Here is a 14,165-nt window from a genome sequence, read left to right on the forward strand (position 1 = left end):
TGAAACTCGGGAAGACCAAATTACGGGCTGTACTGTGGATGATCACTTCCCATCGAAAACGCTGCAGGAGGATCTATATTTCCCCTGCAGAGTATGGGTGAGAATTGTTATGAAGGACGAAACGCATGATAGTTATGTAATGTGGGCTGCAGGAATCAGGCGAAATCTCTTATCAGGTCCTCATACTTGGCGGGAGACATTATTCTCTAGGTATCTTTACGTGCTCACTATGCTCTCAGAATTGAAAAGAGCGACGTGCTGCGGTCGACAGGCATACTAGAAACACTACCAAACGCATCTGTGTAAAACTTCATCAGATTTTCACAATGATTTCTATTTCGCCACCGCTCTGAACTTACTTTCCGAACAGCCCTCGTATATTGACATTTTTTCGCCTTCTTTGCTAGGAATCGTCTATAAAGCACCGTTAATGTTGATTGGCTTGCTCTCAAAATAATTTCAATGGAATCAACCGCAGGTGTTTGTGAAACATTGTAAACCACCTGAACAAACACACTTTTTGTCGCGTTGCACAAATTTTATTATGATTACTGCACAACCTAGGTTCGGGTTATAAGCCCATTTTCAAGTGCGTTACTAATTCCAAAGGTGATATGGCAAGGAGAAACATGATGATAAGGCAAAGATATGTTTCTAAAATAAACATGTCGACTTCTTACTGTATCGATCTTTGGCTTAATGTAAAAGTACTTCAATGACCATTTCTTTTTGACAAATTATACATTGAATTACGCAATTCAGCAATTACGCTAACATGACTAAACATACGTAGGAAAAAGTTATGCATCAGACTAGAACTTTTTTTTTACTGATGGACTGAGACCTCAAGTTTTACTTCTGTCTAGGAGTTGTGATATCATCTAAAATGCTACGGTCGCGGGTTCGAATCCTGCCTCGGGCATGGATGTGTGTGATGTCCTTAGGTTAGTTAGGTTTAAGTAGTTCTAAGTTCTAGGGGACTGATGACCACAGAAGTTAAGTCCCATAGTGCTCAGAGCCATTTGAACCATTTGAATCATCTAAAAGAAGTGAATAATTGAATTGTGTTTGCTCATTTAATCTCCACATTTATCTCCACATTTGTTATTAAGTGAGCAAACTCAATTCAATTATTCATCTCTTTTAGAGGATGTGACAACTACTAGAGAGATGTAAAACTTGGCGCCCGAGTCGATCAGTAAATGAAGTCCCAGGCTGATGATAAATCTATTCCTGGGTATGTTTAGATATATCTGTGTAATTGTTGAATTGTGTAATTCCGTGTGTAATTTGTGAGAAATATGATCTTTGAAATAATTTTACATTAGCCCAAGGATTAATACATTAAGAAGTTGAGATGTTTATCTTTGCTTTATCATCATGTTTATCTTTGCTTTATGACGTTTTGAATCAGTAACGTACTTCAAAATGGGGTTCTAACCGGAAATCTAAGTTGTGCAGTAATCATAATAAATTCTGTGAAACAAGGCAAAAAGGAGTGCTCGTTTAGTTAAATATGATTCCTTTAATCCTTAGCTTATGGTCGGACCGATCATCATACCCTTAAATGACGCAAGCTGACATTTTTGATGAAACAGCTACGTTTACGTCACCACACAATCACAGCACCAGATTCTATTTTAGGATACGACCACAAAAGTCGATAGATATCCCCAACTGGAGAAACTGGGCACATACACGTTAGAGTGACATCACAGGGAAGTATCACTGCGACGAACCGTGTAAGTATAAATGCTGTGAACCTAATATTTTGAGCTATGTAAGATAGTGGACGTCGGCTTCAAGTTTGTGACGTAATGACAACTCCCTTTTCTTTTACCTTCATGTGTAAAAACGACAAAATACTGTCTCTGAAAAACAACGTAATTACTGACTTCCCACGATTTACAAATTCCATAGTAAACATATAGCTTCGCTGGAGCCGAAATTGTCAAAAAAGCTGTCGAAAATAATTTTACAAGCTACGCATGCTTCTAACCAACAGACGACCAGCGCTGGCGCCGAGGGAGATTAAGCTGTCATCAGAAAACACAACAGATCCCCACTGTCCCCTCCAATGAGATCTCGCTTGACACCACTGAAGTCGCAAATGGCGGTGGTTTGCACGGTACAGGGCGTCTGGCTCGAAGCTATCCTTGAAGTAACCAATCTGTGACAATTCGTTGTGTGACCATGCCGTAAATTGCTGTTCAAATTGCTGCTGCAGATGGAGTGGGACGCACCAGAGCTATACCCCGAAGACGATGGTCTTCCCTCTCGGCAGTGCCACGTGGGCGTCCGGAGCCCAGTCTTCTTGCGACGATGCTTTGTCGTGAACACTGATGCCAACAATCAGATACATTGGCTAGTTTCCTCCCAAGTCATCCCGCATTATTGCAGCAGGAATATCCAGCTTCTCGTAACCCAGTTGCGCGATCTCGTCCAAACTCATTGAGCTGTTTATAATGGCGTTTTTTTCACCTTAGAGGCATTCTCGGCCAACATCAAATCACCACGTCCAGTCTCAAAGGTACACTACTGGCGATTAAAATTGCTACACCACGAAGATGATGTGCTACAGACGCGTAGTTTAACCGACAGGAACAAGATGCTGTGATATGCAAATGATTAGCTTTCCAGAGCACCTAAACGTGCTGACATGAGGAAAGTTTCCAACTGATTTCTCATAAGCAATCAGCAGTTGACCGGCGTTGCCTGGTGAAATGTTGTTGTGATGCCTCGTGTAAGGAGGAGAAATGCGTACCATCACGTTTCCGACTTTGATAAAGGTCGGATTGTAGCCTATCGCGATTGCGGTTTATCGTATCGCGACATTGCTGCTCGCGTTGTTCGAGATCCAATGACTGTTAGCAGAATATGGAATTGGTTGGTTCAGGAGGGTAATACGGAACGCCGTGCTGGATCCCAACGGCCTCGTATCACTAGCAGTCGAGATGACAGGCATCTTATCCGCATGGCTGTAACGGATCGTGTAGCCACGTCTCGATCCCTGAGTCAACAGATGGGGACGTTTGCAAGACAACAACTATCTGCACGAACAGTTCGACGACGTTTGCAACAGCATGGACTATCACCTCGTAGACCGTGGCTGCGGTTACCCTTGATGCTGCATCACAGACAGGAAAGCCTGCGATGGTGTACTCAACGACGAACCTGGATGCACGAATGGCAAAACGTCACTTTTTCGGATGAATCCAGGTTCTGTTTACAGATCATGATGGTCGTATCCGTGTTGGCGACATCGCGGTGAACGCACATTGGAAGTGTGTATTCGTCATCGCCATACTGGCGTATCACCCAGCGGGATGGAATGTAGTGCCACTGTTTACACGTCTCGGTCACCTCTTGTTCGCATTGACGGCACTTTGAGCAGTGGACGTTACATTTCAGATGTATTACGACCCGTGGCTCTAGCCTTCACTCGATCCCTGCGAAACCCTACATTTCAGCAGGATAATGCACGACCGCATGTTGCAGGTCCTGTACGGGCCTTTCTGGATACAGAAAATCTACGACTGCTGCCCTGGCCAGCACATTCTCTAGATCTCTCACGAACTGAAAACGTCTGGTCAATGGTGGGCGAGCAACTGGCTCGTCACAATACGCCAGTCACTACTCTTGATGAACTGTGGTATCGTGTTGAAACTGTACCTGTACACGTCATCCAATCTCTGTTTGACTCAATGCCCAGGCGTATCAAGGCCGTTATTACGGCCAGAGGTGGTTGTTCTTTGTACTGATTTCCCAGGATCTAAGCACCCCAAATTGCGTGAAAATGTATTGACATGTCAGTTCTAGTATAATATATTTGTCCAAAGAATACCCGTTTATAATCTGCATTTCTTCTTGGTGTAGTAATTTTAATGGCCAGTAGTGTAACTAACGCTCACGACCGTCACAGCGTGTATTTAAAGCAGACGTGATTTCCTGATTTGCATTCTCATAGTGGCGCTAGTAGCGCCACTCTTATGCAAGTGGCGTGAAATTTTTAGAGACATCATCTTTCAGATGTAGAAACACGCCTACCAACTTCGTGGCACAACTCCTTAGTTCTGCGATTTTTGTTCCCGCCAATGTAAATTGGTTCTGCTTACGACATAAAAATGTTTATTCAAAAATGTGTACCCGTTGATCATTATGTTGGACTTTCGATACAAATAAATAAGCAGTGGCAGGATATCGCTGTTTTTGCGGCAGAGCGTGGCTTTTCGTACCTCGGACGCTTTGGAGAGCCAGGGGCCCGGTGTCCGGCGGGGCTCGGACGCATTCCCTTGAACGCAATCCTACTTTTATCGAGTGGCGGGGGCAGCGGCGGCGTCGCAGCGCGGCGCCCCCACTCCGCCGCCTCCGCCGCCCCCGGCGCTCCTCCGCCTCCGCCGCCCCCGCGCCGCCCCTCCCCATTGTATTGCGAGGCGGGCGCGGCCGGGTCTCCCCCTTACAGGAAAGCTATTAAGGTGCGTAATGGGTGGCGAGTGGTAAGGCAAAGCGGCGCAGACACCGCATCGATTAGACGGCGGGCCTCGGCGCGCCGCGCCGCGCACAGCCGAGCAGCGCGGATCGAGTCGCTGGTCCTCGCGGCCTGACCTAGCGTAGCCGAGCCGGCATCCGCGCGACCACACCACACAGCACCTGCTGCCTATAAAAATGTAAACATCCTCACTTCAGGGTCGCCTTTCCTACCGAGATGCCGCTAAGCAAGCGACAGCGGTCGATTAGCCTTTTTTGTGTTTATTTATTGATTTACTATAGCAGCCGGTCGGGGTGGCCGAGAAGTTCTAGGCGCTACAGTTTGGAACCGCGCGACCGCTACGAAGGCAGGTTCGAATCCTGCCTCGGGCATGGATGTGTGTGATGTCCATACGTTACTTAGGTTTAAGTAGTTCTAAGTTCTAGGGGATAAATGAACTCAGAAGTTAAGTCCCATAGTGCTCAGAGCCATTTTTTACTATAGCAGGGATGGCGGTTGCCGCAGAAACAACAGATTTCCGGACATATCAGTTTTTTACCACATCAATTTTACCTGATGTTAAAACCGCTCACAATAACCATTTCTGAAATAACAGACTTTCGATTTTTTATTACTAATATTTCCTGCAATAAACACAGAAATAGAATAAAGACTGAAAAATTAATACTTTCAGTTTCAAGATACATAGAATCAAAATATTAAACTAAACAGACAAATAAAGGAACACTTATACCGTCCACCGTTCACTGCTTTTCTCGAAAAAAGTGGCTGAATATGACAAAGAATCATCAGTATTCTCCTATCGATTCTAACTTTTTGAAACAGTGCTCAAAAATCATGTTGTAATCGAGCATCGTACCACTATTGGGCCGTTGGGAATATTCAGTGTTAAAGGGTGTAACCTGAGACTGAAGACCTCTGTTTTTCGTGTAGGTAGGTAAAGGCGTTTATGTAGACACAGGCAACAGATTACCTACTTTCTATTTTTATTGTTACTTCATTGACAATACACTTCGTAAAATACTTCCAGACTAAGGGTGGTTCACAATGGTTCAAATGGCCCTGACCAGTATGGGACTTAACATCTGAGGTCATCAGTCCCCGAGAACTTAGAACTACTTAAACCTAACTAACCTAGGGGCATTACAAACATCCATGCCCGAGGCAGGATTCGAACTTGCGACCGTAGCGGTCGCGCGGTTCCCGTATAGACCAGATGGGGCAAGTCCTCCACACTGCATGTACACATCTACCGTCAAATACACCATGGTACATGGTAACAGGTACATTATTCTCACAGAAATGGTGTACCAATTCTTATGTTATGTGTTTGTTGCTTGTTTGTATTGGCAATGTTACTAAAGTAACATTGATCGCTTTTCCCATTTTCTATTACAAGGCAACATTTAAGCCATGTTTATATTACGAGTAAAAATTACTCGTTTTTTTAAAAAAATGTTTCTTTAAAAACAAAAAATGTTAACACTGTCGCTAGGACAACTGATATTTCGTTTTTTACGTGCTATTAACGTCATAAAAAAACAAAAAAACACTTATTATAACCGAGGCCATACAAATACCAAAAAAATATCGATCGTCAAAACTAAAATATCGGTTTCGGTATTAATCGGTCAGTTTTTCGTATCCTCACACGTTGCAGCTGGTTTCCTCCAATTAGAGCGCTCTACGTCACCTCCGAACCGACCTCTGTTGCCAAACTGCCACACAGTTTACTTCCAATTCGTTGTCCGGCTTTATTTTATTTATTTATTTTTTTTTTCGTGATGTGTTTGGATCCCAAATCCTGGGCCTGATCCCTTTATTTTGTATTTCACCGCACATAACAACCACACCAAAAACAATACACACACACACACACACACACACACACACACACACACACACACACCATCGCTGCTAACAAAATACACACCTTTCACAAGAGGCGATCAACGTCACATATACAGTTACTATAATCACAAAGATCGTCTGACATTAGATAAGTTCCCCATGACACTGCGTGAAGCCTAATTTTTGAAGGCTGCAATCAGTCATAAATGCAACAAACGTCTGCAGTAAAATGGCGCAGCGCAAATGTTATCGCATAAACGTGACGTGTGGGAGGTCGTGGTTCAAATTTCGTCACATGCAGTGAAATTTTTGATTTTCTAAAACTTATCAAAACACTTTATTATTTGTATTCAATTAATTAGTCTAAATGTCGTTTCTTTCTTTATTTCTCTGCCAAGTCATTTTTATCATCGTGTTGACTTAGTTATTTCTTGTTTTTCTTCCTGTCTTCTTTTTTCGTTTGGAATCCTATTGTGTCGCCTATGATCTGCAACCTGATGCTATCCAGGACTGCGGCAGCCTGTGTAGCCAGCGTGAGGATAGCTTCAGGTAACCAATGACAGCAAGAAATTACAGTTTGCTTTTACCGGTGAAATGCTCGCATAGCCTTTCATTAAACGCCTTGAACAGAGAGATCATGATTTTACTTCTGCCGCAGACTGTTGATCGAGGCCTTCTCGGATACGTTGCGTAACACGAGGTTGTGGTTAGGTTAAGGCTACAAAAAGCGGCCTAAGCCGCAGTCCAATCATTGGTCACTTTAAGTCGGCTGTCGACAGAGGATCTCGCATTTCCATCGTAAATCGTGGTGGCCACTTCCAGCGTTGCTCCGGTTACACATTAACAGCATTTGTGAAGTGACTCGCCGCGCCCAGATTTATGCCACAAGAGTAGAGGCAGCGACTTCAGATTGGAGACCTTTTCGCAATTTTGGAACAAATTACTTTTTTTGGGGGGGGGGAGTTTTGGAAAAACGAAAACTTTGGGGAAGTTTCTGGGGAAGATAATTTCGGTATTGCGGAAATTGGGGAAATATTTTATTTTTGTAGCCTTACTGCTACTGCCCTATTTTAGTTCAAACAGCACATACTCCGTTTTCTAGATATCCACTAGATCCTTCAAATTCATCAGTACACCTTTCGTTTCGTGGGAGACGGTAGGTTCACCGCAGTTGTACCTCTCCACGATATCGCTATGCCATGTACAGGCCCAGTTTCGATCGTTTGAGATGTCTATCGACCTTCGTGGTCGTACCGAGCTTTGAGGAGACACCGTATTGGACTTCGTCGTTTGATTTGAAACTTTTATTTAGTGGGTTTTATACGTCATATAAATATATGCTGTTTCAAATACTGAGTATCTCTCGCAAATGTTTTCATACTTTGTTACTACAAAATGTAAGTAATGATAGATTTGCGGTTAAGAGACTCCAGGAGATGTCAGTGAAAATCACAAACGGATTTTATTTGCTCACAGTAATGCAGCGGATGAAGCTGTCGAGATCTAGGTGGTGAGATAATGGTAAATCAATAGAATAATGAAAAACCCACGAATAAAGCAAATGTGGCGATCCTAGAGCACGTTTTTTTTTATTTTCTGGTCAGACTATGTCCTTTTATTTACAAATTTAAAAAAAAGATTAAGTTTATATACTATAATGTTTTGAGTTGTACGACGATTTTGTGGCTCTGAATACGCAGCTACCCTTCTTCAAGCTGCTAACACTGTTAAAAAAATGGTTCAAATGGCTCTGAGCACTATGGGACAACATCTGTGGTCATCAGTCTCCTAGAACTTAGAACTACTTAAACCTAACTAACCTAAGGACATCACACACATCCATGCTCGAGGCAGGATTCGAACCTGCGACCGTAGCGGTCACGCGGTTCCGGACTGAAGCGCCTAGAACCGCACGCCCACAACGGTCGGACACTGTTAACAAATAATAATTTATAGTAATAGGCATGTCTAAGATATTTCGTGAGAAGTTACTGAAATGCTGTAGTTTTGGAGAAGTCTTTTGCCTGCTGTGGGAAATTTCGAGAACTCAGTCTGAAACGCTGAGCGGAAGAGTAAGCAGTCAGGCAAGATAATGACTGGTGCAGAAAAAGCATATGCAGTGCTTGAAATGCCTTCACTTTTATCTGCCGTAACAGTGCGATAATAAAAATCCATCAACTGCCAACTCCATTCGGCGATGGTATGCACAGTTTAAAGCTTCAGAATGCCTCTGCAAGGGGAAATCAACGGATGAGGAAACGGTTGATCGCGTGTGGGCGAGTTTAGCACGTAGCCCATAGAAGTCGATGAACAGAGCAAGCGGATACCTGAATATATCACAACCGACCGTGTGGAAGTTCTTAAAAAAACTACTCAAGCTGAGACCTTACCGCCTGCAGTTGCTGCAAGCCTTGACTCCCGATGACAAAGTCATACGCTTTGAATTTTCAGCACAGTTGCAACAGCTTATGGAAGAGGATGGATTTTGTGAGCAACTCATCTGCAGTGACGAAGCAACATTCTTTGTGAATGGCACAGTAAACAGGTACAGTGCGAGCACCTGGGGGACAGAGAATCACCATGTTATCGTGCAGTACGTTCAAATTCAAATGACTCTGAGCACTATGGGACTTAACATCTGTGGTCATCAGTCCCCTAAAACTTAGAACTACTTAAACCTAACTAACCTAAGGACATCACACACATCCATGCCCGAGGCAGGATTCGAACCTGCGACCGTAGGAGTGGCGCGGTTCCGGACTGAGCGCCTTAACCGCTAGACCACCGCGGCCGGCTGCAGTACGTTCGATATTCACCAAAAGTTAATGTGCTTTGTATAGTCTCCTAGTTTAAAGTTTATTGTCCTGTTACAGGAAACGTGTATCTGGACATGCTGGAATATTGGCTCATGCCACAACTGGAGACCGATAATGTGGACTTCATCTACCAATAGAACGGCTCTCCACCCCACTTCCATCGTGATGTTCCTGTGTTCTTAAACAGAAAATTGAGAAACCAATGTGTGGGTGTCAACGATCAGCAGTTCACATCATGACTGCACGCTCTCCCGACCTAACCCCATGGTTATTTTTTTTTGTGTGTGCTTTCGAATAGCTCGATAAGGATATGCTGCACCAAACGTGGAAAGATCTGGTTTATGAAGCTGGTATCTAAAGACTCAATAGAGGAAAATAAGTCAACAAAGTTTTTGAGCTTATCTATGTGTGTGAAAATCCCTGTGTCAATATGTCAAATAATTAGCTGCAGCAAATCTGTGAAATCGCTTCAATCATTTGTAATAACCCGTATATTTTTGGTCTTTCTGTCTTGTGCAAATTGAGCATGGAACACATAACTGAAAATATGAAAAGCATAGATTTTCCGGATTTAATCCACACACTTGAAGCGATTGCTCACGAACAGGGAACTGTAGTTGTGTGAAATGAAATGGCATGTTGGTGGGAACGATAGGACTACGTGGAATGAGAACATCTCCGGTTGACGTGCTGTTCGTAAGTACTGCTTCAGTGAAGTTTGACATAAGTTAAGTTTCGTGACGTCGAGCCTAGTACCATTGCAAAATAGAGTGGGATTAACTATCAGCGAAATAAATACCGATGCCCGCGATTTCGACTGACAATGTATTTGGTGGGACACCAGGAAGATCCAAAGAATTCAAATCTCAACTGGATAACTTAAGATACTGTCTGTCTTCAGGACGATGTCAATCGACTTGGGAAGCAGGTTCGCCAGCATTTCGTTCATGGATGGCCCAATTGCTTGCAATGACATCGGTGTTTGTTCTTGCAAAAATAGCGTGTTCGCAAAACCATTGACACTTTTTGAACTGTCGAGAATTGCAGCATTGTCATTCTCGCAATCCGGTTTAACGGAGCACCGATACATTAATGCTGGAAAACATGCAGTTAATGTTGATATTTCTCTGCCATGAGGAAAGCGGTATTGCGACAACAACCGGTTTTTAGTTATAACTTTGTTTCAACACCGGTTTAACCTGACAATAAAAACAATCGTTTATCGGATATATCTTCTTTTTATTTTTTAACCTAGTCAGTTTAATTTGAATTTTAAAACCGATCAAAATAACCGACTTTCGGTGTTTTATTCTCACTATTTCCTGTAATAACTGCACAAATCAATCAAAGACTGAAAAATTTTGATTCTCAGTTTAAAGATACACAGAATCAAAATATTACGAGGTGCATTCAAGTTCTAAGGCTCCGATTTTTTATCTAATTACCTACTCACCCGAAATCGATGAAAAACTGGCGTTACTTCTCGACGTAATCGCCCTGCAGACGTACACATTTTTCACAACGCTGACGCCATGATTCCATGGCAGTGGCGAAGGCTTCTTTAGGAGTCTGTTTTGACCACTGGAAAATCGCTGAGGCAATAGCAGCATGGCTGGTGAATGTGCGGCCACGGAGAGTGTCTTTCATTGTTGGAAAGTCACTAGGAGCCAGGTCAAGTGAGTAGGCAGCATAAGGAATCACTTCAAAGTTGTTATCACGAAGAAACTGTTGCGTAACGTTAGCTTGATGTGTGGGTGCGTTGTCTTGATGAAACAGCACACGCGCAGCCCTTCCCGGACGTTTTTGTTGCAGTGCAGGAAGGAATTTGTTCTTCAAAACATTTTCGAAGGATGCACCTGTTACCGTAGTGCCCTTTGAAACGCAATGGGTAGGGATTACGCCCTCGCTGTCCCAGAACATGGACACCATCATTTTTTCAGCACTGGCAGTTACCCGAATTTTTTTTGGTGGCGGTGAATCTGTGTGCTTCCATTGAGCTGACTGGCGCTTTGTTTCTGGATTGAAAAATGGCATCCACGTCTCATCCATTGTCACAACCGACGAAAAGAAAGTCCCATTCATGCTGTCGTTGCGCATCAACATTGCTTGGCAACATGCCACACGGGCAGCCATGTGGTCGTCCGTCAGCATTCATGGCACCCACCTGGATGACACTTTTCGCATTTTCAGGGCGTCATGCAGGATTGTGTGCACAGAACCCACAGAAATGCCAACTCTGTAGGCGATCTGTTCAACAGTCATTCGGCAATCCCCCAAAACAATTCTCTCCACTTTCTCGATCATGTCGTCAGACCGGCTTGTGCGAGCCCGAGGTTGTTTCGGTTTGTTGTCACACGATGTTCTGCCTTCATTAAACTGTCGCACCCATGAACGCACTTTCGACACATCCATAACTCCATCACCACATGTCTCCTTCAACTGTTGATGAATTTCGATTGGTTTCACACCACGCAAATTCAGAAAACGAATGATTGCACACTGTTCAAGTAAGGAAAATGTTGCCATTTTAAGTATTTAAAACAGTTCTCATTCTCGCCGCTGGCGGTAAAATTCTATCTGCCGTACGGTGCTGCCATCTCTGGGACGTATTGACAATGAACGCGGCCTCATTTTAAAACAATGCGCATGTTTCTATCTCTTTCCAGTCCGGAGAAAAAAAATCGGACTCCTTAGAACTTGAATGCACCTCGTAAATTAAATAGACAAATAAAAGGAGACTTAGCCAGTTCACTGTTCGCCGCTTTTCTCGAAAAATGATAAGTATTTCAGTATTAGCAAGAATCACCAGTATTCTCCTATTGATTCTAACTTTTTGAAACTCCGCTCAAAGATCTTGTTGTAATCGAGTATCGCACCACTATTTTGCCATTAGTGATAGTGCTAAAGGGTGAAAACTGAGGTTGAAGATCTCTGTTTTTAATATAAATTTGTCCGTTTTCAAGGGCTACAAGTAGATAAAGGCGTATTATGTATAAACAGGCAGAAGATCAGCTACTTCCTATTTTTATCATTAAGTGTGAAAGAATTTTTAGTTATTATGTTTTTTAAAAAAGTTTATTTAAAAACCAAAAAATTTTGCCCTGTTGCTGTGGCTAATTGATATTTAGGTCTTTTGCCGGTTGTTTGTTATAACAGACGCCAAACAAATACCGAAAAATACCGGTTATTTAGAACTAAATTCTGGTATCGGTTTAACTGGTCGGTTTTTCCTATCCATACTGTGAAACAACTGCGCGAAATCGACCCATTCCTATTTGAAATTGTGCGTTCCGAACATACAGACAAACATATATTTGTGTGTAGATAAGAATCTACCCTGGTAAGATTCAGGCCAACAGTCCATCTCTTATATCGAACCAGACATTCTACATTATTTGCATTAGGCCATGCAGACGCACTTGTTGTAAAGAGACTACAATACGTAGCAATATTTATAACCTAAGTAGTGCAAAATAGTAGTGTATTTTGAAATTTCCGTCTGCAGCGGAATGTGCACCGATCTGTAACTTCCTGGTAAATTAAAACTGTATGCTAGATCGGGTCTCGAACCCAACTCTTTTAAACAGGATGCACTGTGTAAACTTACCCTCCCACACATCACCAGTAAATTTTCAGTCTCTTCATTAGTTTCAGAAACTTCGATAGGTGTAAGATATACAAAAACTTTTCTTACTTACCTTCATTTTCCGTTATCTGCTGCAGCACGTCTAGGGGTAGGCGCTTGAGACTGCAATTTTGACTTTGTAGGTTCCAGTTGACATAATAATTGACGAATTACTTTCTGTTTCTATAACTTTTTTAATTTTATCACATTCTTCTATGTCACACTGACATCACAACCTCCGTTTTCATAAAACCAAAAGTCACATTATTATTGCCAAAATTAAAAACACGTCCGTTTCCATCGGAGCCATGCCTACTACTACTAACTCAGTCTGCAGTACTAACACGTTCCAGAGCGTTTAGAAAACAAAAGAGTTTGCAAACTTTCCCGACAAAAGAAGAATCATCACTAAATTATATCATTGTTTTGTAAATGAATCCAGAAATAAATTTAATAATTAACGTCAGATTGTGCAATTAACAATATGAATTTTAAGTATTCCAGATATTTCGTAATTTCAAATATTTCTAAAATAAGAATAATTTTAGCTATACAAACAGAGCTAGTAAATATCGATTGCAACAAATTAATTTCTTTTTATACGTTTTAGCCTGAAATACAACACATCGTATACAAATTCATATGAAATTCTTTCAGTGAAATAGCCGAGATAATGTTCACCTATACGAGAGATCCCTGGTATTGACTATTTCTATAAAGAAAGGTAGTGTCAGAGGAGGGTGTCGCATTACAACTGGCAGCAGTGGGCGTGAGAGATGGGGTCGGAGATGGAGAGAAAGAGCAACGTTATCGATAAACAAGTAATGAAGAAACGGCAGGACACTGAGAAATGAAACATAACTGAGAAAATGTGGAAGCATTTGCTTTACTTTATTATAGAGACAGACTGGCAAATTTTTAGGCAAAAGTTACGGTGTTCATAAAAGGAAGTGCGTAAGCTTTTTCTTTAATGCATTGAACTGAGTATCGAGTGCGGGGTAGCTCATTCCAGAGGCGGACAGCACAAGCAGAGAACGATTTTGTATAATTATTTTCAGCCGTAATGGCTATGTTTGTGAACCGTGACTGTGTGGGATAATTATTTATTTCAAGTTTCTGCTACCAGTCACTTTTTATTTTATGCTTAATTTAACATAATGCAACGCGTTTCGAACATGTTCTGTTCATCTTTAAGTGTTTATACATACATACATACATAGAGAAATGTTACTTAAAAATAAACAGTCTTAAACTAGATTAATCTAGAACACTTTGTCCATTGTTTTTACTGTAGCTGCTGGTGTGGCATTTGGGGGGAAGGAGGGGGGCAGTGTATAACTAGAAATCGAAATCAGTGATGTCTTCTGCTGGTTTTCTTCTTTGT

General features: G+C 42.2%; 1 protein-coding gene across 1 annotated transcript in view; it reads left to right on the top strand.

The window, feature by feature from the left end:
- LOC126464665 (zinc finger protein 236) overlaps positions 1–14,165 on the top strand; it is an 864,481-nt gene that overhangs the window by 248,184 nt on the left and 602,132 nt on the right. The window lies entirely within an intron of this gene.

This window comes from Schistocerca serialis, chromosome 1 (assembly GCF_023864345.2).
Source record: "Schistocerca serialis cubense isolate TAMUIC-IGC-003099 chromosome 1, iqSchSeri2.2, whole genome shotgun sequence".
Lineage (NCBI taxonomy): Eukaryota > Metazoa > Arthropoda > Insecta > Orthoptera > Acrididae > Schistocerca > Schistocerca serialis.